This window comes from Epinephelus lanceolatus, chromosome 6 (genome assembly GCF_041903045.1).
Source record: "Epinephelus lanceolatus isolate andai-2023 chromosome 6, ASM4190304v1, whole genome shotgun sequence".
NCBI lineage: Eukaryota > Metazoa > Chordata > Actinopteri > Perciformes > Serranidae > Epinephelus > Epinephelus lanceolatus.
In genome coordinates, this window is record NC_135739.1 from 44,511,864 (window position 1) to 44,535,557 (window position 23,694).

General features: G+C 42.0%; 1 long non-coding RNA gene and 1 pseudogene across 1 annotated transcript in view; one reads left to right on the forward strand and one right to left on the reverse strand.

Annotated features, from left to right (window-relative positions):
- Positions 1-14,096, forward strand: part of LOC144463766 (uncharacterized) — a 108,592-nt gene extending 94,496 nt beyond the window's left edge. Inside the window, exons 2-3 of the long non-coding RNA XR_013491770.1 lie at positions 12,978-13,092; positions 13,397-14,096. This is a non-coding gene — a long non-coding RNA (uncharacterized LOC144463766). The remainder of the gene's footprint in view (positions 1-12,977; positions 13,093-13,396) is intronic.
- On the reverse strand, positions 1,152-6,225 carry LOC144463719 (uncharacterized; annotated as a pseudogene).
- Positions 14,097-23,694: the final 9,598 nt, after the last annotated feature.

The following is a 23,694-nucleotide window of genomic DNA, read 5'->3' on the forward strand; positions in this document are numbered from 1 at the left end:
CTTTAAGATTGTGCTCTGACTTAAACATGTCACATGTGTTTGGGTACTTCAAAATTGACTGCAATGTCTCGTGAATTGGAACATAAGAAAAGGTATCAGTTATTGCTATTTGATCATAAGTTCCAGTTGTTTTGTTTTTTCTACTATCAAATCTCACACCAAGGACTTTCTCAACTGGTTCAACTGTTCCCCATTTTTGACTATAATAAGCACTTTTAGATACTGAGTTCAAAGATGTGAACAGATTTTCAATATCCTGAAAAGACTGTTTGATTTTTTTTACAGTTTCTGGGTCTTTTGAATATGTACATGTAGCTTTGTCTTTAGCTTGACCCTGTATCTCTTGAGCAACTTCTTCCATGGATGACACAAACGTATTTACAGTTCTCTGACCTACACCTGCAGCCTGCAGTTGCGCAATAGGAGACGCACACATTTCACGTATATTCTTGTTAGTTACTGGTACAACATGGCTAGAACTAGAAGTAGAAGGTAAATCAACATTACTTGGCTTAACATTACTTAGCTCATTATCGGTCGTTTTCTCAGCACACAAGTTCGCATTTAACAAAACTGGAATTGGACAATCTTCTGCATGTGCCCTGTTCAAATGCTTCCTAAAGCCTGAAAGGGTTGCAAAAACACATAACAACCTGCCTGACCACATTTTAGTCTTAAAGTTCTACCAGGGCACATTCCATGCACCAACTTGAGATGCCTCACAAGCAAGTTAGTACTCCCATGAGGAGCATGGCAAACAAAAAACATAAAACTTGAGGCATTAGTGCCGGAGTTGAGCACTAAGCTGAGCAACTCCTTAACCTTCCCAATGTCTATATTGTACACTGTTGTCTGTACTAAGGTGTACATGCTGCACAGACTTGTATTGTAAGCAGCACCAAAAACAAAGTGTGCCTTGAACAGTTCATCGAAGGCACCATCAGCACTCAGTGACTTGCATGGCAAGGCTCGCTTGTCCAGGATGATGTAGTAGGCATGGATGCTGCTCTTCCTGGTCCCAACTGCAAGAAAGTAAGGTTGTTGGCTCTGGTCACTCACATCAAGGTGCTGCTGGATACTGGTTCTTGCCTGAAGATGACAAAAAGCAACACCATTATTAGATCATTATAACGGCAGCAGCACTGACCCATCTATCCATGAATACTAATACAAACCTTTTGGAATTTCACAAGAAGATGCTCGGCTCGGGGTGCAGCCATCTTGCCTGCTCTTTTGCGGCCTTGTGATGCAGGAGGAATCAAATGGAGCAAGAGAAGGATGGAGGAAAGGTCACTGTCCCATCCCAAAAGAAGATCCTGAATAAAAATATTTTAAGTGACATTTAAAGACACCAGTCCTCAACTGAAAAGTAGTTTGGAGTGTCATTCTGGAGAATAACCAGTCCATTAAATGAACACAGACGTGACAATGTGAAATGCAGCACCAATATAAATGACACGTTTTAATTATCTCACTGTCAGCATCTGTGTCAGCTCCCTCATCAAGTGTAGATTCTGCCTTCTCAATCAGCTCCTGGAGTTCATCTCCCTGACTGGTGAGGGTCTTGCTTAGCTGGATGATCTTCTGCTTAAAGGTAGTTGGCCACTTCTCCAATAACTTGGCTGATGTTTCCTCTCCAAACAGCTGCACAAAATCCTGTTCAATCTGAGAAGAAAAAAAAAAAAACATTGAGTGAAGCCAATTTGGTTTACCTTCCAGTTTTACTCAGTCGCTGTTTTGGAGGTCACTCACCAGCATATACACAGGAAGTGAACACCTACTATTATGGAAGGGTTGTTTTTGTTTACAGTTACTCGTCAACCTGAATTAGCATCTAGAGATGTAACCCCATATATACAAACTAACTTTTTAAAAAGCATTATCAAGCCCTTCACATCCAGAAAGCGTGGGAATTCAGTTAGGATGGCGGAGCATTTGATTGGGTCGTGGGTCATCTTCTTCCTGTACCCAAAGGTCAGTTTCATCTTCTGTTTGACTGTGTTTCCCAGGATGCAAAGTTGCTCAAAACTCCAAACCTAACTGTTTTGTGGGCGGGCTCCACCATGGAGGTGAAGGCCAACAAAACAGTCAAGGTTGGAGTTTTGGAATAGGAAAATGCTCTTTTTATGGCATAGGGCTTCACTGACGGCGATCATACAAAGTCTATATATAGGCCTATAACTTAGGCATTCAATCCAAATAACCTTAAGTTAACCTAGCATGACAGTGACCCTCTAAAGGAAAAATGAATAACCAAGTCTGATTTCCTCAGATACCATACCAGAGAAATTAAACATAGATGCCCTTTATCAGTTGTAATGTTTACTTACATATCCATTTTCACTGTAGGGATCCTTCAAGTATGGGAACAAGGAGACAATGCCTTGTGCATACATCTCTCTCAGCCTGCGCAGTGGTGATGTCCTCAGAAGAATACAATGTTCAATGTTAATGATTAGGTAATCAAATTTGCACCCTCATCTGGCAAGATCCGAGTATGGAAAATCCCTGAAGTGTGAGGCACATGGCCGCCGCTCCCTGAGGGTGGTTAGTTTACACAGTTAAAGGATTTGTCGCACTGCAGGGTTTCCGTTTGATGTAGGAGTCAAAGTGAGAGTCAGATAGCTGGCTCTCTCTTTTGGATCGTTGACCATATAGTGTGACAAATCCTCATAGTGACAAGGGGACAATACTGTAACTGTACTGCAACTGCTACCAAATTGGACTACTAGTCCTTTACTTAGCCATGAGTCTCTGTCATCTCCAAAGCAAGAATGCTGACCATCTTTCGTCTGGTGCTGTCAGTCAGGCTTTTAGTTTTGGAGTATTCCTTCATGACAACCTCTCCTCCAGGCTTCTTCTTGAGTATGCCCCTATCAGGTGTGGGAAAAAACACATATTCAAATCCATTTGCTATCATGGGAATAGCAAAATGAAGAAAACATACATATAATGTACATCTTCTGCTTCATCATCAGATCTTCAACGCTTTGCGCGCAGGGCTTCCATCTTCACTGAAAATGATGGTATCATCTGACTCATGGCCTGAGCAACCCATCACAGGACTGGCAGAGGAAGGACTCACCAGAGGAGATTCTAAAATACACAAAATGACAACAAAGCCATGTCAAATGTTGTATTGAAAATAAGTCTTATGCAGACTTTACTCCACAGCTGGTGCTGCAGAAGGGCCTGGCTGCATCATTCTGAGATGGGGGAAAAACACTGTACATCTTTTGTTATGGCCCTGTGAGTTGGTGGGGTTTCTCTAACCTGTCTGCCTGTGTCCCTCTCAGCTGTGCTCAACTTTAGGGGAGCAGGTGGGCGTGGTCTGGGATTGGTGAAGTGACCAACTTGACTGGCAGCACCTGGGCCCATTGCTGCCAGGGCCCTATATAAGCTCCTTCAACCCACAGAGCTGCGGTCATCTCCTCTCCCTGAGAGACACCCATTTGGATCCTTTGTTGTTTGGTTTGGCTTTTGGTTAATGCTTTCCTTTGGTTGTTTAGTTGGTCTGTGTATTATTTGTATTTTGTTAGTTCCTGTTCTTTGTTGCATACTACAACACCACATCCACACCTCTTTCACTCATGCACTCACTACACTACTGACTTGCTGACTACACACTCCATTCCGTTATCTATTAAGTTTGCCGTTTATTCTAATAAATTATAGTTACTTTTTGACTAGCCTACGTCTCCCTTTTTGTCACGGCTGTTCAGCCCAGTTTGTGACAGGATGGGAGATGTAGGCTAATCAAAAAGTAACAATAATTTATTAAAGAATAAATGGAAAACTTAATAGATAACGGAATGGAGTGTGTAGTCAGTAAGTCTGTAGTGATGCTACGGTCGAGCCAGTTTGCTCGACACAGTGTCGATATTTTGACGTGCAAGTGTGCGAGTGTGAAGCAGTTGTGTCAAAGTGGTTCACTGCTTCATGAAGCTTCAATTTCACCATCAATATAAGTCAGTAGTGCAGTGAGTGCATGAGAGGTATGTGTGGTGCAACAAAGAATAAGAGAATCTAACAAATACAAATAATACTCAGACCAGCTAAACAACCAAAGGAACGCATTAGCCAAACCAAACAACAAAGGATCAAAATGGGTGTCTCTCAGGGAGAGGAGAGGACTGCACCTCTGTGGGTTGAAAGAGCTTATATTAGGGCCCTGGCAGCACTGGGCCCAGGTGCTGCCTGTCAGGTTGATCACTCCACCAATATCAGACCACGCCCACCTGCTCCCCTGAAATTGAGCACAGCTGAGAGGGACGCAGGCAGACAGGTTAGAGAAACCCCAACAGCTCACAGGGCCATAACACTTTATTGAGATTCAAGATAGGGTCTCAGAGGCCGTTTACACGTTGCCGGCTATTTTCATAAACGGACATTTCACCGTCTCCATTTTCAAAAAGATCTTCGTTTACACTTACCCGTGTATATATACACAAGAGCATGCCAAACCTGTAGGTGGCAGTGTAACGAGAAGCTCAAGCCTTCCATGTATCCATTGTCACCATAGCAACATAGGTCGCACTTTTGACAGTTCGGGCGCATACTGTGACGTTGGCTGCCTATAACTCCATTTATCTCCATTTATCTCAGTTTACATGCAAACGCGCAACCGGAGTTTTCCAAAATCTCCACTCTGGCCGAAGTTTTTAGAAAGACTCGTTTTCAGAGGAGAAATCTCCGTTTGCGTGTAAACGAAGGGCACAAACGAAGGAAGATGTCTCCGTTTATCAAAATCACCATGTACGTGTAAACGGCTTCTCAGTGTGAGGATTGACAGGAAAGTTGGGAGACAAGGGGGGGGCATGCAGCAAAGGGCATGCAAGCCAGATTCAAACCCACGCCGCTGTGATAAGGACTAGCCTTCATGTGAAATGAATTCAGTGGCAATGAGGCATATCTCAAAAACCCTTGAGCCAAACTATACAGATTGCCACACATGAGCAAAACTTGAAAACCTGCACGTAATCACCAAATGATTCCTGAGCACGGCACCACTGCTGCTCACTGCTCCCTCAGGTGATGGGTCAAATGCGGAGTGCAAATTTCACACACTCAGGTGTGGCCAAAGTCAAAATATGGCCGCTAAAAGTGTTGTCAGATAATTATTAATAACAATCTGAGCCTGTCAGTGTGAAAAAAAATCACTTTTAGTTTTGACTTTGGCCGTATGCCCCATTGGAATACATTGTACCGAGCTCTGGGGCTGGAGCAGCCTGGGGCTCCTCACTTCGTACTGGAGCATTGTCAAATATTGAAAATCCCATCATTCATCTAGACAAAAGTAGATGAGAAAATAGGGTCCACGTTGAAAAAAACAGTATTTCCCCTTTAACTTTTAACCATACCTTCATTGTACAGTGTGAGCTTGAAAACACCAAGATCTGGCTGTTTCACCACCTCCTCAAACACATCTCCATCAACTTCAGGTCCAGATCCATCATACAGCTTTGCATGGGATAAACTGGCAACTGGTAGGCCTAGTTCAAACTTCTGGAAAGCTGTGACAAATATGAAATGCCCATGGAAAGAATTGTGTATGTTCTAAATATCTAGAGTGCACAGTCTGTTTTTTGTAAATAGGCCTATGTGCTGTTGTATACACCATAAATAACGTTATAGCAGAATTTATAATGCTAAATGCCAGAGTATTCCTTTACAACATCAACCTACAGTTAGAATAAAGCTTAGCCTACCTCCAGTCAAAAGGCTGTAAAGTGTCAGGTCAGTGATTTGGACATACTTTTGTTCCCCTCGGAATTTGACTCTGATCAACATCTGGAATACAAGAAGGTCACACGGGATTTAGTAGCATTGCAGTTGTATTTCAGTTATCACAATGACAAAAAAAATGTCTACGTTAACGTTACCTTTGTCTAAATTCCCGCCAACGAAGTTTACTCAGGCAGAGAGTAAAAGGAGATTCTAAATCCACCGTTAGCTAGCTAGCTACTGAAAAACAACCATAAAACTCTGATTAGCCTAACGTTACTGCGGGAATGTCTGCAAACAAGCTTGAAAAATACCAGCAGTCTGCTAAATGATGTGCAACAATATTATAAGGCCAGAGAAACGTACAATGTCACAGAAACCACCAGGCAGACTGAACAGGGAGAGGGGTGAGCTGCCTAAAGTGCAACACACCCTGTCGCCATACGCCGCACGTCAAAGCGCCCGCCTCCATTATATTCTTTGAACAAACCCACACCGACGCCAGCCATCACGCCACTCCGCTCTGCTTCAGTCCACTGCTCTGTTTCCAGCGTGGCCAGCACTGCAAGAAAAACGTTTTATGTATGTCTCGGCCGCCGCAGTATCAACTTCGGTTGCTTAAAGGCCCAGTGTGTAAAATGGGTTGAAAACAGTGACATCAGTGGTCAAATTCTAGATTGCAAGGCTCACTTGCTCACCCCTCCCGTTGGTTAAATGACGGTGGCCTCGTAGGGACAGAAAGCCTTGCGCACAAGTTTTTCAGGAGTAGGTCTATCTAGCGACGAGGTGAATATTTATTTAGAAATCTACACCATGTTACGATATTGTAATGAATCCCTCATGAACAGGAGGCCAGAGTAGCGTTCGGGAAAAAGGCTAGCTTATTTGAGCACTCCAAAAACTCTGGTAACACTCCAGGGGGTAAAAGACTCCGTCCCAAACTCTGACTCTTCTTTCACACTTCATACACACATACTCGTTTACCATTCCGAGTGGGGACCCCCTCCCCTCTCTGCTCCACCAACCTCCAGCCCACACACTGACTGACAGCGTAGCCGGTAAACAGAGCTCAGCTGTTTATTTAGCCTAGCAATATCTCTGGACTATAGCAGCTGCAATGGACGACTTTGAACGCGATTTTGAAGAGTTTCTTGTAGCGGACACAGATCCAGAGCCATACCTGTTTGAGCCGGAGCATACAGATGAGGAACTCCATATGTTTGATGCTGAGCGGGCGAGAAGAGAGGCTGAATGCACAGAATGGGATTCAGTGCTACTGCTACCATCGTTGGGGAGATATATCATCAGGAGGAAAAGCGCCGCAGAGAGTGCATCACAAGGAGTGAAGTTGCGTCTTCTTTTCCTCGCAGATGACGGTTCGGGTTCATTCTCTCCTGTTGCGTGGTAAGTGTGGTCCATTCGCAAACTTTATAACTAAAAAAACTTTTCACTACTCTCTATCAACGAACTACTAACACTCTCTGCTGTTTCCTCCTCCTCCGCATTCTCTGGCTGGCTGGATTGTCCGCTCGGTCTGCCGTACATACATGGCAGTGCAAGATGGCGACCTCTCTAAAGCAAGGCCCTTGCTATTAATATATATAAAAGCATAATTTTAAGGCTACGAAAACCAAACAAATTTTATTTTATAGCGATTATACATTTGTATAAACATATTAATGGGTAGAATATTCAGATTCAGATTCAGATTGACAATAAACCATGCCAAATATTACACACTGACCCTTTAACGTTATTCAGTTTTTCACATTTTTAATAAGACGATTTTGATAAGAAACTCACCCGTGAAATCCAAGTTGGTGTTGCCTCAAAGTTTTTCCTCTTCTTCTTCCGTTACTAGCAGTTGGCAACAGTTGGCAACTAGTGTAGGTACAGCCACCTAGCAGGCTGGGGTTGGAAATACACTTTAGTGTCGACGGTGCCGCTGCGCGCGCTGCTGCCAATGTGTGTTGGGGGGCGGCACTTGACGGCCACAGCGCCCGGCTGGCGGCAGTGTGTGTTGCACTTAACTGTATCCTAGCTATCTGGATTCAGAATGCAACATTAGCTAACGTTATCCAAAAGCATTAACCATAACTCAATACATTTTTACTGAATACACAGCTCACCTTACATGAGAATACTCCACAATCACAGCACAATATAGCCAATTCAAGCACAACATAGGCCTAATGGTTACAGGCCACCACTCCGAAATATCGCCATTCCAAAGGGTTGCCACTACAAAATGTCGCCATTCCGAATTCTGGTCCCTGAGTCCTAACAGTAAATTAGGGCAAGCCTGTAGAAGCCGTATTTCCCATGCATGTCAGCGATTTTCACCGGGGATGCACGTGAGTAATTCAGGCTGATATTACCTCTTTTTCAGTGAACTCCTCTGGTAATTTTATTAAAGCCCGCCACAACCTGTAGCTAGCTGCAGTCACAGCACCGGCAGCTCTCAATGGATGTACGAAGTGTCGGAACCGGCATTGTGGGGTGAAGTGAGAGAAAACGTGCAGTCTGTTCTTATTGAACGTCTGCGGGATCACGAGGAAAGCACACAGCACTGTAGCTGCATGCTGGCGTTGCTTCGGCGCTCATCTGTCACGGGGCCCGGGACTGTGAACTCGCAACTAGTGCAACAGCTGGAGGGAGAGAAGCGGTACTGGCGGGAGGTGTTGAAGGTGTCGTGGCCGTCATTTAATTCCTAAGTGAAAGAAACATCAATACCAAGTGAGGAGCTGAGACAGAGTTGAGGAGGAGACAAGGAGAGAGAGAGCTGAGGAGGAGACAAGGAGAGAGACAGAGCTGAGGAGGAGACAAGGACAGAGACAGCTGAGTAGGAGAAAAAGGAGACAGACAACAGTAAGGAGACAGCTACAGGTGTTCCGTGTGTGTGAGTGTGGGCGTGCGTGAGTGCCTGTATGTTTGCAAATGCTAATGAGTAACAAGCTAATTTCTTGATATTGTTGCTTGGCGAGAAAAGCGTTGTTGCAATTATGTGTAAATCCTGTATGATGGAGGATATCTGCAGGTGTCGATTTTGTCCTTCTTTGTGATCATATACAGTAGGCTGTACCCTGTCAGTGTAAAACCTGTATATGTTACAGGTGTTTCCAACAAATAGCAGTCCATAATATAAAACCCTGTTTATGTGTGTGTGTGTGTATGTGTGTGTAATTTGCAACTATGATTTTAATGAAGCTGACATGTCATGACAGTCAAGCCCCCCCCCCCCCCCCCCATGGGAGTTAATCACTTTCAACACTGTGAATTTAACACTGGTGATTTTGCTGTGTACAAACCCTGCAGCAAGGATACTGGCTGCTACAAATGAGGAGAGTATTGTTACTTCCTTGTTGGTGACTCGACTTTAGGAAAACTGGTTGTCATGACACAGGTAGTGCTGGTAAAATGACTTTAGGACGAGGGGATTTAATTACCATGAAGCCTTATGGCTTTACCAGCTACTAACAGGCTAAAGGCATTTTAGGAGAAATGCCTTCAGCTATCAATCAGAAAGAAAAGGATGCAGGCCCGATGGAAAACCCAGATGAGCCGGAACAACTGTCTGCTGTCACTCCACCCATTCCCGACTGTCTCTCATCTGTGTGGGTGGACCAACTCAGTAATGTCCAGTCTGGTCCTCTGTGTCCATAGCCGTGCACAAAGCTCAACGTTGGGATGAGAGTTATCATATATTGCCCATCACAGTCTTGTCTTTTTTTCCGCCTCCTTTCCTCCTGCTGACACTTACAATATTTGTCAGTCACATGGCTCTAAGACAGGATATGCACAATCACACATAACTAAATACAGACCAACACACAAATTTACACTCTTTCTTCAGGACATTGCCATTGTATTCCTGGACATGGGAGGTGGGAGCTTGCATAATTATATCAGCTTGTGGTTTCTGAATCTCAGCAGTCAGATTTGCTGAAACATAAGTGGGAATTTGTCCTAAGAGTGACAACATCAAAAGAACACGCATTCACTCTATTGGAACATCTCATTAAAACATCCAAAATCAGTGGATTTTTTTTTTACAATAATAATGACCAGAAGCCTTTAGAAGAGGAAGTGTGGTACGAGATGAAATGACATACAAACAATGGGATCACTCTAGTGAACAACTTACAATGAATGTCCTGTACAGTATCATGGAATAGGTTTGTTTGTGTTTGTGTGGATGGAGATGAGGGAAACAAGAAATAGAGAGGTGGAGAGGACAAGAATGACAAATGTGTTCTCCTGAATATAACATAGATATTACAATACTATATCACCCAAGAAGGTCTTCATCACTTTTCTGTGCGTTTCTGTGTTGGCCCATATCGTTCTCCTGCATGCTTGGCATGCAAGAGAAGTCTCAGTTGGTTGCAATCTGCAACCTCACACTAAGTGACACTAGATCCTACACTGAAGCAGAGGGTCTTTAGGCTATGCTAGCTTAGGCTGACCAAACGTCCTCTTTTGCCCAGACATGTCCACTTTTCACGTCCCGTCTGGGGCGTCCGGGGGGGTTTTATAAACTGATGATAATGTCCAGTTTACCGTGTGTTTGTGTGTGTGTGTGTTAGAGTGCAGCACGGGCAGCATATTTCTGTCCGAACCCGAACCGAGCCCGACATTATTTAATGACCAAAGCACTGAGTTTGTGTCACACAGTTGTTACGGTTACAGGGTATTTAACAGGCCGGGCATGCGCCGTGGGTGCTCAGCTGCGGAGAGGGAGACCTCCGTGTTTGTGACGGGAGCGGGAGGCGGGAGGTTCGACGCTTCTAGCGAGAGGAGAGGGAGAAATAAAACAAAATAAGATAAAACAGGAAAAATCTGTCTCCCTCATTTATTTTATTTTCAGCGTTTAATCAAGGCTGAGGCGGGCGGCTGGAGGTCCGAGACTTCCAGAGAGGGGAGAGGTAGAAACAAACGGTCAATGTCTGTCTGTGTGTGTTATGTTCAGGTGTTGTCATGTAAATAACAGTGCCCAAGCAATAAACAGGACAGACAATAGGATTTTATTTATTTTTACACTACATTTTCACTGAAAGCTGACTGAATCCGACCCAAGCCCGAATACAATTTATAGCTACATTTTTGACCAAACCCGGCCCAAACATGTCGGGTACCATCGGACTCGGATCACCACACTCTAGTGTGTGTATGTGTCCCCTATTGGGGCCTATCTGAATTTCTGTCTTTGAGAGATAGTATTTTGTAATATAACTGAATTTTCTATCCATACATATACATTTTAAATATATTAAAATTATAAGGCATCTTTGAGTAAACTGCGAGTATCATTTAAGTAGGCTATGTCATAGCTGGCCGAGTGTCCTCTTTTTTGGAAATCAAAATATGGTCATCCTATGCTAGCTAGCTTATTCTTGTCTCTATTGTTGTCTGATTAACAGTAAACTCATCATATTCAGTGCCCCATATCATAATTTTATTTCCCTAGTGCTGTTCAGAAATCCTAAGCACTGGAAGGAAGCACTGACATATATTGTGATTTGTGGTTTTCGCTGGCTAATGTTAGCTTGCTTGCTAAAGTGGACGAATTGCTCGCTAGTTAACTTATATTGTCTTAAGTGATTAATATAATTTAATTCATCCAGACTCCAGGGCTGATCTGACTGGTATATTAGCTAGCTTGCTGTTTGCAAATTATTATTTTCTAATAATACTATTACTACTATTATTTTGAAATGTTACATAAGGCCACAACAATGTAACTACATAGCAAAGCCTACTAAATCATAGAGATACCTTTTTTTCTGGGTTCCTGCTGCCCCCCAGCTCTCTGCTTTCTGGGAAGATGGCCAAGTTATCTGACGTCACCTAAACCCAGAAACGCTGTATTGTTATCGTGTCAAAACAAAAGCTCTCTGGTGCCCGCCAAGTGTATGTGGAGAGAACATGAACATGACAAAACAACAACAAATCCATGTTGAAATTGGCAGGAGAGCTAGTTATCGACCAGGCCTGGTTGTCACACTTTATACTCATGTGTGAAGTGCCATCATCAAAACATCTTTTAATAGTCATTCCTACATTAAATGAAAGCTTGAGGTCTTGGCTTGAAATGGGTACCCCCCTCATTTTTACAACTTATTGTAACAAGAAGTTATTAACCATCAAAGACACTCTGACACATTGTGACAACCAACCCCATCACAGAGTTTTCAAAATACACTCCCAATTTCATAGGAGATGCATAGTTTTTACAATTTTAAACCAACTCTGAAACACTTTTAAAACTCCAATATAATCAGATAGTTACAGGTAGGAATTTTTACATTTGAGAAGTTGTCAAAAAATATAAATGTTTAGTTGAAACAAACTGCACCTTAAAGTGGACCTATTATGCTTATTTCCAGGGTCAGTGTTTGTAAATTAAATGTGTTTGCAGCCGCCAGATACTGAATGTCCAAGACAAATTTCCTCCTTGAGGACAAAAAAGTTTATTCTGATTCTGATTCTGATTCTTATGTATCAGAAACGTCATGCCCCTTACCTTAACCGATTTCACACCATAAGCTGCCAACAAGCTATGGCTAAGCTAATGGCAGCAGCCGTTCCCCCTCATCAATTGGAGTGAAGAAATACGAGCCAATAGACTCTGAAACACCTTCGCAATAATGACTGGAGCAGGACGTTTCACAGTAGTAATTTCTTATATTTCAGCTGTAACATGATAACTGTAACTTAGCTGACATTATGGTAACAACTGTATGTCTGTCCTCTGACTGAATGAAGTTGGAAACATCTGCAGCAGAGTACAAAAAGTTTCTAACAATATGGTCACTTAATACATTATGTTGAAGCACCAACATCAGCACTCAGCTGTTATATGCAGTGGTGTAAAGCATAACCACACAAGTTTTAACCTGTGAATTTATCAATTTAACCACAGCAGATTGAGATGACAGATTTATTTATTATACAAAAACAAATACATAAAATTACTGGTACATTCAGATGTCTTAGTTGTCATGTTTACTGAAACCATTCTACTAAAATGTAGCTATATTTTATAATCATCTTCACCTTGTGTTTGTAATCTACAATATGTACAATGTACCAATATATCACAGTTTCTCCACAGCATTTATATGACATCAAAGTCTCATAGTAAAACACATTTTGCTTCCTGGATCAGTATTTGTTTTATGCAGTGACATTGTCTCCTGAGTCTATATTTGCTTACTTATTAAACAGCATGCCTTGTTTTTTTTACCCATTAGGCTTTGGGGTAATGGACCAGGTCCCAGTTCATCTTACGTGTTTGATACACCATCCAGACCTGGAGCCTGACTGTTTGAATCTGTACACCCCATAGAACATCCACAACATTTACAGGTATGACAATGGACCCTTATATCACAGAGCTGAAGAAGAGTATGTTTTTATGACATGTAATGAGATACAACTGTGTTAACTCAATTCTGAACAGTAAGGTTTCATTATATCAAAAAACCCACTTATAAAGAAATGACAAATAAGTATTTTTAAAGAACTTTTTAGCAATTGTAAAAAATGAAAACTACAAAAAACTTAGTAAATAATATACAATAGATACATAGATATAAACACAGCAGCGTTTTATCTGCAACACTAATAGTGTCCAATTCTTTCCATCTGTGTTGTACTCTGGATACGCCAGGAGCTTCCTGATCTGGCTGGTCACTGCATTGGCCTCCAGCTGCCCCTTGGCTGAAGTGAGAGACGTGTAAGGCAACCACTTCCTCCTTTGACTGCCCCTCATACTGGGATGCCAGGTCCTTTGGGATGGGGATTTTGAGGAAGACGAGCCTCATCTGGTCATCTACAGTCTATAAAATACTGAATTAAAATACTGATTTCCTTGTGTTTTTAAATATATCTTTTATCTGATGTTATTATGTTGGTAATAAAAATATAGTTATCTACAAATTAATGTATGTAGGGTCTGCTGTTACAACCTTTGCTGAGGGTAAAACAAATCCAAAAGAATACATTCTTGCATTAATTATCCAATTTTAAAAAAAAAAACAAAAAAAAAACATTGCTAATAGGCTACCTCATAGTCACATATACAAAAAAAATCAAACTCATGTAATCTAGGATTTCTCTGCAAGAACAGAGACACCACGGTTACATGTTGGGTCATGAGGGTCTGCTAGCTCTGTTTAAGTTTCTCCCTCTTTCTCATCTAATTGCAAAGTACACATGAAAGAAAATATGTGTGTATGTCTATATATGTTATGTATATACAGGGATGGGCAGTATTTCTATTACTTGTATTTAAAATACGTATTTCAATTACATTTGAGTATTTTGTATTTTGTATTTGATAAGGCCTATAAAAAGCAAATGTAATTAGTTTTTTTGAGTGGAGTAATTTTGTATTTAAAATACTCTTATATATATATTCTTGTGATATTGGATGTAACAATATTTTTTACTTTTATATCTATCTATATCTATCTATATCTATATCTATATCTATATATATATACATATATAGATAGATATATAGATATAGATATATATATATTATCTATATGTTTTTTTAAACTTGGGCCATTCAATGTGCCCTTCAATGACCTAGTGGTCTGTTTTACTGGACTGTGCATAACATAGGAAATTGTGTGTTGTTGTAGTTGATGCTTGGGATGAGTATGCTACAAATGAATTGCCTCGTGGGATCAATAAAGTTGTCTGAATCTAAATCTGAATCAATAAATAATATTTTAGGGTAGCCTACATGTCCCTAGCTTTTTTTTCTCTTTTTCATTTGAAAAAAGTTGAACACAGGGCTCCAAAGGCTCCAAAGGCTCCAAGTTAGACAGCAAACAAGTTAACTAGCTACAGTAGCTACAGTATCTGCTGTTTAGCTAGACCGTTGGTGGACAGTTCACAACACAGCTAGACTAGACTTGCCAGGCATGCTGCTCACATGAATGGACCCACACTACCAGTAGACTACCTGTTCACTTTTGTATTCATTAACTGTTTATTTTTATTATTTTTTTCTGTGCAGAGCTTGATGTTTGTATTTATATGACTTTCATAATACACATAGGCCTAATGCTATTCATATGTTATTATCACACTGTCTGTGAATATTTTATTTGTTGATACAAAAAAGTTTATGGGCTGTTAAGTCTGGTTAATAAATATATACATACATAATCAAGTTGTTTAATGGCTTTTCTTAGTTACACTTAGTTAGTTCTGTGACTGTTCTGCCTTTTAATAGGGTTCACCAGAGCTTTGTGTATATCCTATGGCTATATCCTAAGAAAACCAAATTTGCTACTATCCGACATTAATGGATGAATCATGGTTGGTCTTTCTGGCATAGTTACTTGTGGTCTCTAATTGTAGTATGTTAATTTTGAGCATTTTTGGTCAAGGACTTTTTGAGTTATTCACAAAAAGATTTGAATCGGTTAGTATAGGGCCACCTATGGACGAATCGTGGGCATTCTTTCTGGTATAATTACTCATGGTCTCTAGTTGCAGTATGCAAATTTTGAGCATTTTTGGTCAAGGACTTTTTGAGTTATTCACGAAAAGCTTTGTGGACCGACCGACCAAACGACCAACCGACCGACCCATAGAGTGACCTATAGAGCTGCGGGTCGCTGCTAAAAAGAAAAAGAAAAAAAGTATTTTCTGTTTTTCAAAAAAACAAAACAAAAAAAAAACATTTTATTTTGATACATTTTCTGGCAGGAGGCAGCAACTTGCTCGCACTGTTTACAGTGGGGGCGGGGAGCTGCTGATGTCAACTGGGGACATTGTCAGGTGGTGGAAGGAATACTTTGAGGAGCTCCTCAATCCCACCAACACGTATTCCAGTGAGGAAACAGAGGGGGGGGGTCTCGGGGACGGGGCGTCCAATTTCTGGGGCAGAAGTCGCCGAGGTAGTGAAGCAACTCAGCGGCAGCAGAGCCCCAGGGGTGGATGAGATTCACCCTGTATATCTCAAGGCTCTGGATGTTGTAGGGCTGTCCTGGCTGACACGCCTCTGCAACATTGCGCGGACATCGGGGGCAGTGCATCTGGAGTGGCAGACCGGGGTGGTGGTCCCCATCTTCAAGAAAGGGGACCAGAAGGTGTGTTCCAATTACAGGGGGATCATACTCCTCAGCCTATCCGGTAAGGTCTACTCCAGGGTGCTGGAGAAGAGGGTCCGGTCGATAGTTGAACCTCAGATTGAGGAGGAGCAATGTGGTTTTCGTCCCGGGCTCCGCGGAGAGGGAGACCCGAGTTTCGGGGGTATGTGTGGGGCCGGGAGTGCGGGCTCCGCAGAGAGGGAGGCCTCCGTGTTCGAGACAGGAGCGGGCGGCGGGAGGTCGGACGCTCCCAGAGAGGGGAGAGGAAGAAATATAACAAAATAAGATAAAATAGGAAAAACCTGTCTCCCTCTTTTATTTTATTTTCAGCGTTTAAGGCGAAAAAGTTCCGCCATTGTTATTTCTTCTTCGTGTCTCACTAGAGCTACGTGTCGGGTAGTGACAGCAACACTGCCTCCACGGTTTCCGGTGGTACTGCTCCGTTTGGCCCGTATCCGTAATCTTTATGGAAATGTGCAGAAATACGGACGAAATGAATGCGGAGCACGGACAGAAGGCTCCGTCTATATCTGGATCCGTATTTAACGTTGAGCATAAATGGGCCTTAAGACGGTTTGTGGAGGGTCTGTTTGGCATCCTGCATCCTGGAATCTGGCTGTAGTGGAGAGGTGTTGGGCACCAGGGCCCTGCTGTGATGTACTCTAAAAGACAAAGGAAAATTAAGCTCTCAAACTGATATTGCACCAAATAAGAAACAGTCAACATTAGGGATGGGTATTGTTAAGATTTTATCGATACTACTACTTTTTTTTTATTGCTACTCTTATCGGTTCTTTTTCATTTCTAAATAATTGCTTTTTAGTAAATATATAAATTTAAAAAGAATAAATTCAGATCAGGATAACCGAATATTTTGAATATAACTAAATGTTTCCAGAGCAGTAACAGTACAGTAACAGTACAGTCCCAGAACAGTAATTTTTACAACAGCAATGTCACTATATAAATGATTTCCCTGACATCACAATACTGAGTGAAGTGTAGTTTCAGCAGTCACTACAAGTCATTCCTCTTCTCTGTCATCCAGTCCCCCTGTCCTCTGTCCTGCTGGCTCTCTGCTGATGTGATTCACTGTGTGCAGGTAACATTAGTGCTGGTAGAGAGAGGACGGACTGTTTGTCTCAGCCAGCAGCTTAGTTTAAAAGTATCTGCCCAATTTTAAGATAAGTATCAAACTAAGTTAGTCTACATACAGACAGCTGTCATTTGAGCATAACAATTCCCTGTTAGCCAAACTGCAGTCCTTGTGTAAGACATAACGTTAGTGTGGAGACTGTGGACGGAGCATATTAAAATATTGCTGTCTACATGTTTATGCTTGCTGAACACATGTATTGATAAAGTATTGGCTTCTTAGTCCTTAAGGTTTCATTGCAGTTATAGTAACTAGTGTAGCTGCCGTCAACTCAAGTAATTTTTAAGTTATCTTTACTCTGTTTCCACTGTGGCCGCTCGGCTGTTCACCGATTACCATGTCGTGTAGGTATGTGTGTGTGTGTGTGTGTGTGTGTGTGTGTGTGTGCGTGCGTGTGTGCGTGTGTGTGTGTGTGTGTGTATGTGGAGCAGTTCAGCCCCGGCACAGAGCACAGATGAGAGGCTGCAGGATGATAATGAATTAAACCAAAATGTGTAAAAGTACTGATAAAAGAACCAATATCATCAAAGCTTATCACGGTCTTTGATAAGATTGCCCGGAGCCAATTTAGTACTGGGTTTGGGTACCTATCCCTAGTCAACATCTAACACGCTAAACAGTTTTGTCACCTCCCTGTAAAATCAGCAGACCAAACATACGTATTCAAACATATGTAACACACACACAACGTCCTTTCATCACATAAATACCTCCCCATCTGTGTAACTCAGACTAACTACAATGTTTAGTAACGACTAGTCCATACCCACTGGTAGCTTTGTCACCTTCTACCTATGCCAATCCTCAATGCCTATGTGCAGTTTCACATAGATTGACCACGTCAGTGAGTAGAAAAACATGGGACAGACAGAATGACTGACAGAATGACACACAGTTTCCGTGATTATGTACAGCATACCATACCATGACTTAGTCATACCATAAATTAGAAAAAAAACAAACATTCGGCCACAGGGGGAGCCACAGCGATCGGTCGAATTTTAGCCATTTTTAAGCATTTTTCTGTTGTTATAGCGCCACCCAGTTGCCACTTAGAGTTAAATTTCTACAGTCACTTGAGGCATTCTGTTCTACATATCTACCAAGTTTAGTAAAAATCAATATGGCGGTTAGGCCTAGATAAGAAATTAGCTCTCTAGCGCCCCCATTTTGTTTGATCGGATCAATAATGGAGGGGTCTCCTCAGATTATGTGTGGTCATATGCCTACAAAGTTGCATGGTGATGGGTGAAACCCTTGAGATGTTATACACCTTTATGTGGTGAGCTACGCCCTCCGCAATATTCATTGCCGTAAAGAAGCTCAGTTTTAGTAAGTTTTCCAACTTTTGCCAAGAGAGAATGTTAGACATTGGTCCCTAGATTATGTTCACCGAGTTTCATGCAGATCGCTCAAACTTCCTAGGAAGAGACTGATTTTAAGTGCTTTTCAAAAAATTCAAAATGGCGGAAAATCTATATAACCAGAAGTTATGGGTTCTTGAGGCAAATGTGTTCCTCATGAGGAGAGGCATCTCTGTGCAAAGTTTCATGTCTCTACGACATACGGGGCATGAGATATGCCCATTCAAAGTTTGACATTTCAATCGGTTGCTATAGCGCCCCCCCTTTGGCCAATTGATATAATATTGCTTCATTGGCATCCTCCCATGACCCTCTACCACTGTGCCAAATTTCGATTGGATTGACCAAGTCAGTGAGGAGAAAAACGTGGAACAGACACACAAACTCCGAGTACAGCCACACATTTTGACAAATAAATGCAGGTCTTACTTCCAGCCCAGGTCTGACTGTTGCGGCACTGTCGGCTAATTGCTCGAGCACTTAGCTGCTCAGATCGGGCATCACACATGGAAATGTAGAAACTTTTGTCAGTATGGACATGCTGCACATTGATAGCTCAGTTAGATTCTCCACAATTTAACTGTTAAATTCATCTTACTGAGACTAACAGTTTAACTTATTGTACGCCAGGTAGCAAAAGCATTTCAAAACAGTAAGGGCCTGTCCCAATACCCACAGAAATACCCACTTGCACTTGGTTGTGCGCGTTCACATTTTGGCTACAATTCAAAACAGAACTGAGGTAGTGGAAGTGGTTTCAAACACTTAAAACCCGCCCTAGATTACAAGGTAGCCCCGACCCACACTTTCAACGAAGTGGAAGTGGAAATTCCCCAGAACACCTCCTTCATCAAAAGCAGATATCGGCTACAATTTGTTACTGTAAGATCGGAATGTAGGCTATACAAACAACAGATGGCTGGACAAGGGTAAACTCATCAGCAACTCGGTTGAACACAGCGTCAAAATATTTAAACAAATCAACTTACCCGAACAAAGTCGATCAGAACTAGAAGATGTCGTAGGTGCCTCCTGTTTTCAGCATTTCTTCAGAATAAACATAGCACACGCCACAGGTAACACAAGCGCTGGAGCCGGCATTTTCAAACCTGAATGACTACCAGTATCTTACGTTGGTACTATGCATGACGTATGCACGTTGGCCACGCCGATTTGCATGAAGTGGTGTCTCATTTCTTAGGGAAAGATCTCTACCGTAATATTTCTCACTTCCCTCATCAAGGGTTATCTCACAAATGAGGGCACTCAATACCAAGTGGAAGATTTAAGGGGTAGAAATGGGATTGGGCCAAACATTGGTTAGCCAGTTAGCCAAGACCTGCAGCTATAATGCTGTGTAAAACACAAAAAAAAGGAAGAAAGCATAAAAGGTCCTCTTCAAAAGCCGATTCACAATCAAACTCAGAGGTCAGCCATGCATTTTCATAAATAAATGCAGGTCTTAATTCGACCCCAGGTCTGACTGTTGGCCTGTTGTCAGCTAATCACTTGGGGTCTGCCCATCGGTCTGACAGCCCATTATTCATAGACAACCCATTGGTCCGACATTCCATTGTTCTGATCATATTAAACCCATTGTTCCGAAGTCCCGTTGTTCCAAAATCACCATGATGCCCTGTGGTTAAGGTCTGGTTAGGCTTAGGCACAAAAAACACTTGGTTAGGGTTAGGAAAAGATCATGGTGTGGGTTAAAATGAAAAAGAAAGTGGCAAACACATAAGCCGTGAGCCTGCTTTGCCTCAAGCCTTTCCCAGCTGACCCAGAGCCAGTCGCAGCGCACCATCAAGGCAGAAATACGCCCGCCGGGAGCCGTTCAGCACCGCGGAGAGCTCCCCACACAACCCCGACCCCAGAGTTAATAACAGGAGGTTATGGTGTTTCATTCCCTCCTCTCTATGACACTTGTATCTCGACCAGTAGTCTACTTTTGTTGCGTTTGCTGATCCTCTATGGTACACAAATACAGTATAGCCTAGTATAATCACATATCAGAACAACGGGACGTTGGACTAATGGGATGTCGGACCAATGGGCTGTCGGACCAATGACATGGGGCCAATCACTTGAGATAGCAGCAGTCAGCTGCTTAGCTCGGGCCTGACACAGAAATGTTGAAACTTTTGTCAATATGGACAAGCTGTGCACATCTAAGCTCTGTTAGATTCTCCAAAATTCAGTCATCAAATTCATCTTACTGACACCACCCAGCTGGCAGTGAAACTTACTGTTAGCTGAGTAGCAAAAGCATTTTAAAACAGTAACTTTGGGTAGCCAGTTAGCTGAGGCCTACAGCTAAACACTGGGTGTACAGCCTAATGTTAGCTCCTACAGCCATCTACTCCACACTTCAACACTCAGTAGCAGCTTCCTAATTTGTTTTTACACAACAAATTCACAACTCATAAAGCATACTTACAGCAGAGTAGCCAACTTTGGTGAGATTTTACCTTGTGATGTAATATCTGCTTGTGCGTGCGTGGTCATGAACATATGTGGACACGGCAGCACTTTTTTTTTTTTTTTTACCTTAAAATGACCATATCTATAGGCCTAAGCCCCACATACGTCCATAGACGCTCAATATTTGTTTTACGGCACAGATCAAGGTCAATTTCATCAATCTCATGGTAGTATTGATCATCTGCTTAAAAATCCAGTAATATGTCCTGTTGTGACAAAAAGAAAGATTTCAAGGGGGGCTCGGAGTGTTCTCCCCAGAGAAAATTTTGAAGATTCACACGGCAAAATCCTATTTTCATGCAATATCGTACGGAAATAGAAAATAGACAAGTGCATTATATTAGCCTACCTCATCATGTTCTTGTGTAGTAGGGTGCCTATTAGAACTATTCTCTTCTTCTTGCCTCGTTTTTTTCTTGAAGAAATTCAGCAGACTCATCTACCAAAGAGTTTATTTCATTATAAGTGTGTTTTAGTTATCCAGGCAGGGCACATGGTTTCATAACACAGTTGAATGTAAATTCATCAGCAATTTGCTTACCTTGGTACAGTTCTGACCAGCAATGTATTGACGACAGGTGACTTCCACGCAATTTACTTTGTAAGCCAATAGGCAACCAGTGTAGGAGACTAGGGGAAGGACGAAGTAGCATGAAGTTCAGGGTAGCCCCACAAGACCTACGCTTAATTTCTGAGAATAGTATGCGGTCTGGTCAAGCCACACAATGGTCTGGACGTAAAAAAAAAAAAAAAAAAAAAAAAAAAAAGGACTCGGTGACGATGTAATACACGTCAATTTGCACAGACCAAATGAGTCAAACAGAAAGTCAGGCGCAGAAAAGACAAGAGTATCCGGTCCATTTTCAAAATAAAACACCCATGAAAATCCCGGATCGTATTTCACATCGTTACATCAACATGACGTCAAAGTTCCCAGTGGACATTGACATCCCGCACAGGATGGAGCAAGTCCGCGCCACGGCCAAATCATGCAAGCGACAGATCCAGTGGACATCCGGCGTGAGATTTCTGAAACAGGCGTGAGAGAGTGACATTGATGGTGAAAGAGTGACAGTCACACCGTGAGAGTTGGCAACCCTGACTTACAGGTTGTGATCCCAGATCTCCAGATTTGTCCAACAGAGTGAACTACCTCGTCTTTCAGCAGTAACTGCTGTGAAAATCCAGCTGTAAACTGTTGGCAGTTTGTGAAGCAGTCCTCAGGAAAATGGAGGGAACACAATAAAATGTACGGGTTGTATTATGGAGGAATTGTATTGAAAATAAATTCCAACCACTTCTTCTTTGTTCCTTCTTCCTTCGGCAGTCTCAAACAAGTCTAGACATGGCATCTCCTCAACAGCTTCTCAACAGTTCAAACTCTGCAGCCTCTCTCTTCTGGCTCTGCTCGGAACAGGTGTGTTTGGGGGTGCAGCTCAGTGGCCTGCAGGCGGGCACTGTGTGCATAGCTAATTTGTTACATTTTTAGCCAATAATGTTGCAGAAATAAAGGCAGGAAATTCAAACGAGCTGTTTCTGCCAGCTGAAGAGCTGTGTGTCTGTGGGGAGAGAGAGCTCCCTTTAGTCTGGACTTTTTTTTTCTACTAAGCAGATGTTATAGAGGCAGAAAAATGCTATATAACACACTAAAGAAGAGGGAAAACCCCAAAAAGCATAATAGGCTCAATGAAATCTGTGAAACGCAGATCATCAGTAATAGGATAATTTTATCAAAATTAACTAATAGAGGATACAAAGACAAATCTTCTACATCTTCCACATCTTCTACAATACACATATACAGTAGAATTTAATATGGGAATAGCCCTTGGGTACAAGGCGTATGTTACACATAAAACACCTTCTCATCAAAGTGTTTCACACAGTGCCACTTGTGGTCAAAAACTCTATCCTATCTTTGAGCCAATCTTTATGCTGACCAAGCTAAAAAGCAACATGCAAATGATGGAAAACAACATGATATTATAGGATAGTACAATGACTGACAGAAAACTAGAAAAAGAGAGACATTCAGGAAAAGAAAGAGGGAACTTTGGCAGCAGGTACTAAAAAGGATAAAACAAGACAGTTTATGGTGTGTACTGACGTGGAAGAACTTTGAATACAAATGTAGAATTAAAATGATAAATTCACTTACACTGAACAGTGCAAAACGATCACAATGTTTCACTTGGAGTGTTGGCCAATTTAATTTGATGTCCTTATTCTACAGGGTTTCCTCTGCCTCATTAGATTTCAACTTTTCTATCAGTTGTGAAAAGACTCAATGGACAATAACAATAGTCTTTATTTTTCATGCAAGTCTCCTCTAATTATAAGTCTTTACATGGTGTTTGAGCAGTTCTTGGTGATAGAAAAGAAGGTAACATGTCTGGCATTAACACACTTGTAGCTGAAAAATTTTTGTAGGCTCTAAGGTAGGAGGATTACTTCTTATTCTGATTCATATCTTGCTCTGCCAGACCAGCCCTTTCTCATTTTCAACTTATCAAATACCACTGCTTGTGATCACAGAGTTAGATACAGACAGACAGAGGCACCTTTCACAGCAGCAAGAAACACACCGGGTGGCGACAGTTGTTGATGCAGCAGGAGGGGTGGTGGATGGGTCAAACAAGCTCCAGAGTTTTACGCGGGAGCCCGCTATTCATTTCCTGGGTGAAACCAAAGTGGAGTTATTTTAATAACATGGTAGTGTGCCAGTATGTGTAGCATGCTACAATGGTGAGGTATGTCATGACATTAGGTTAGTAACAACTGTACTTACTTAAAGCCAAACCATGATGTTCTTTTTCTAAACCTAACCACATGCTTTTGTTGCCTTAACCAAAGAAAA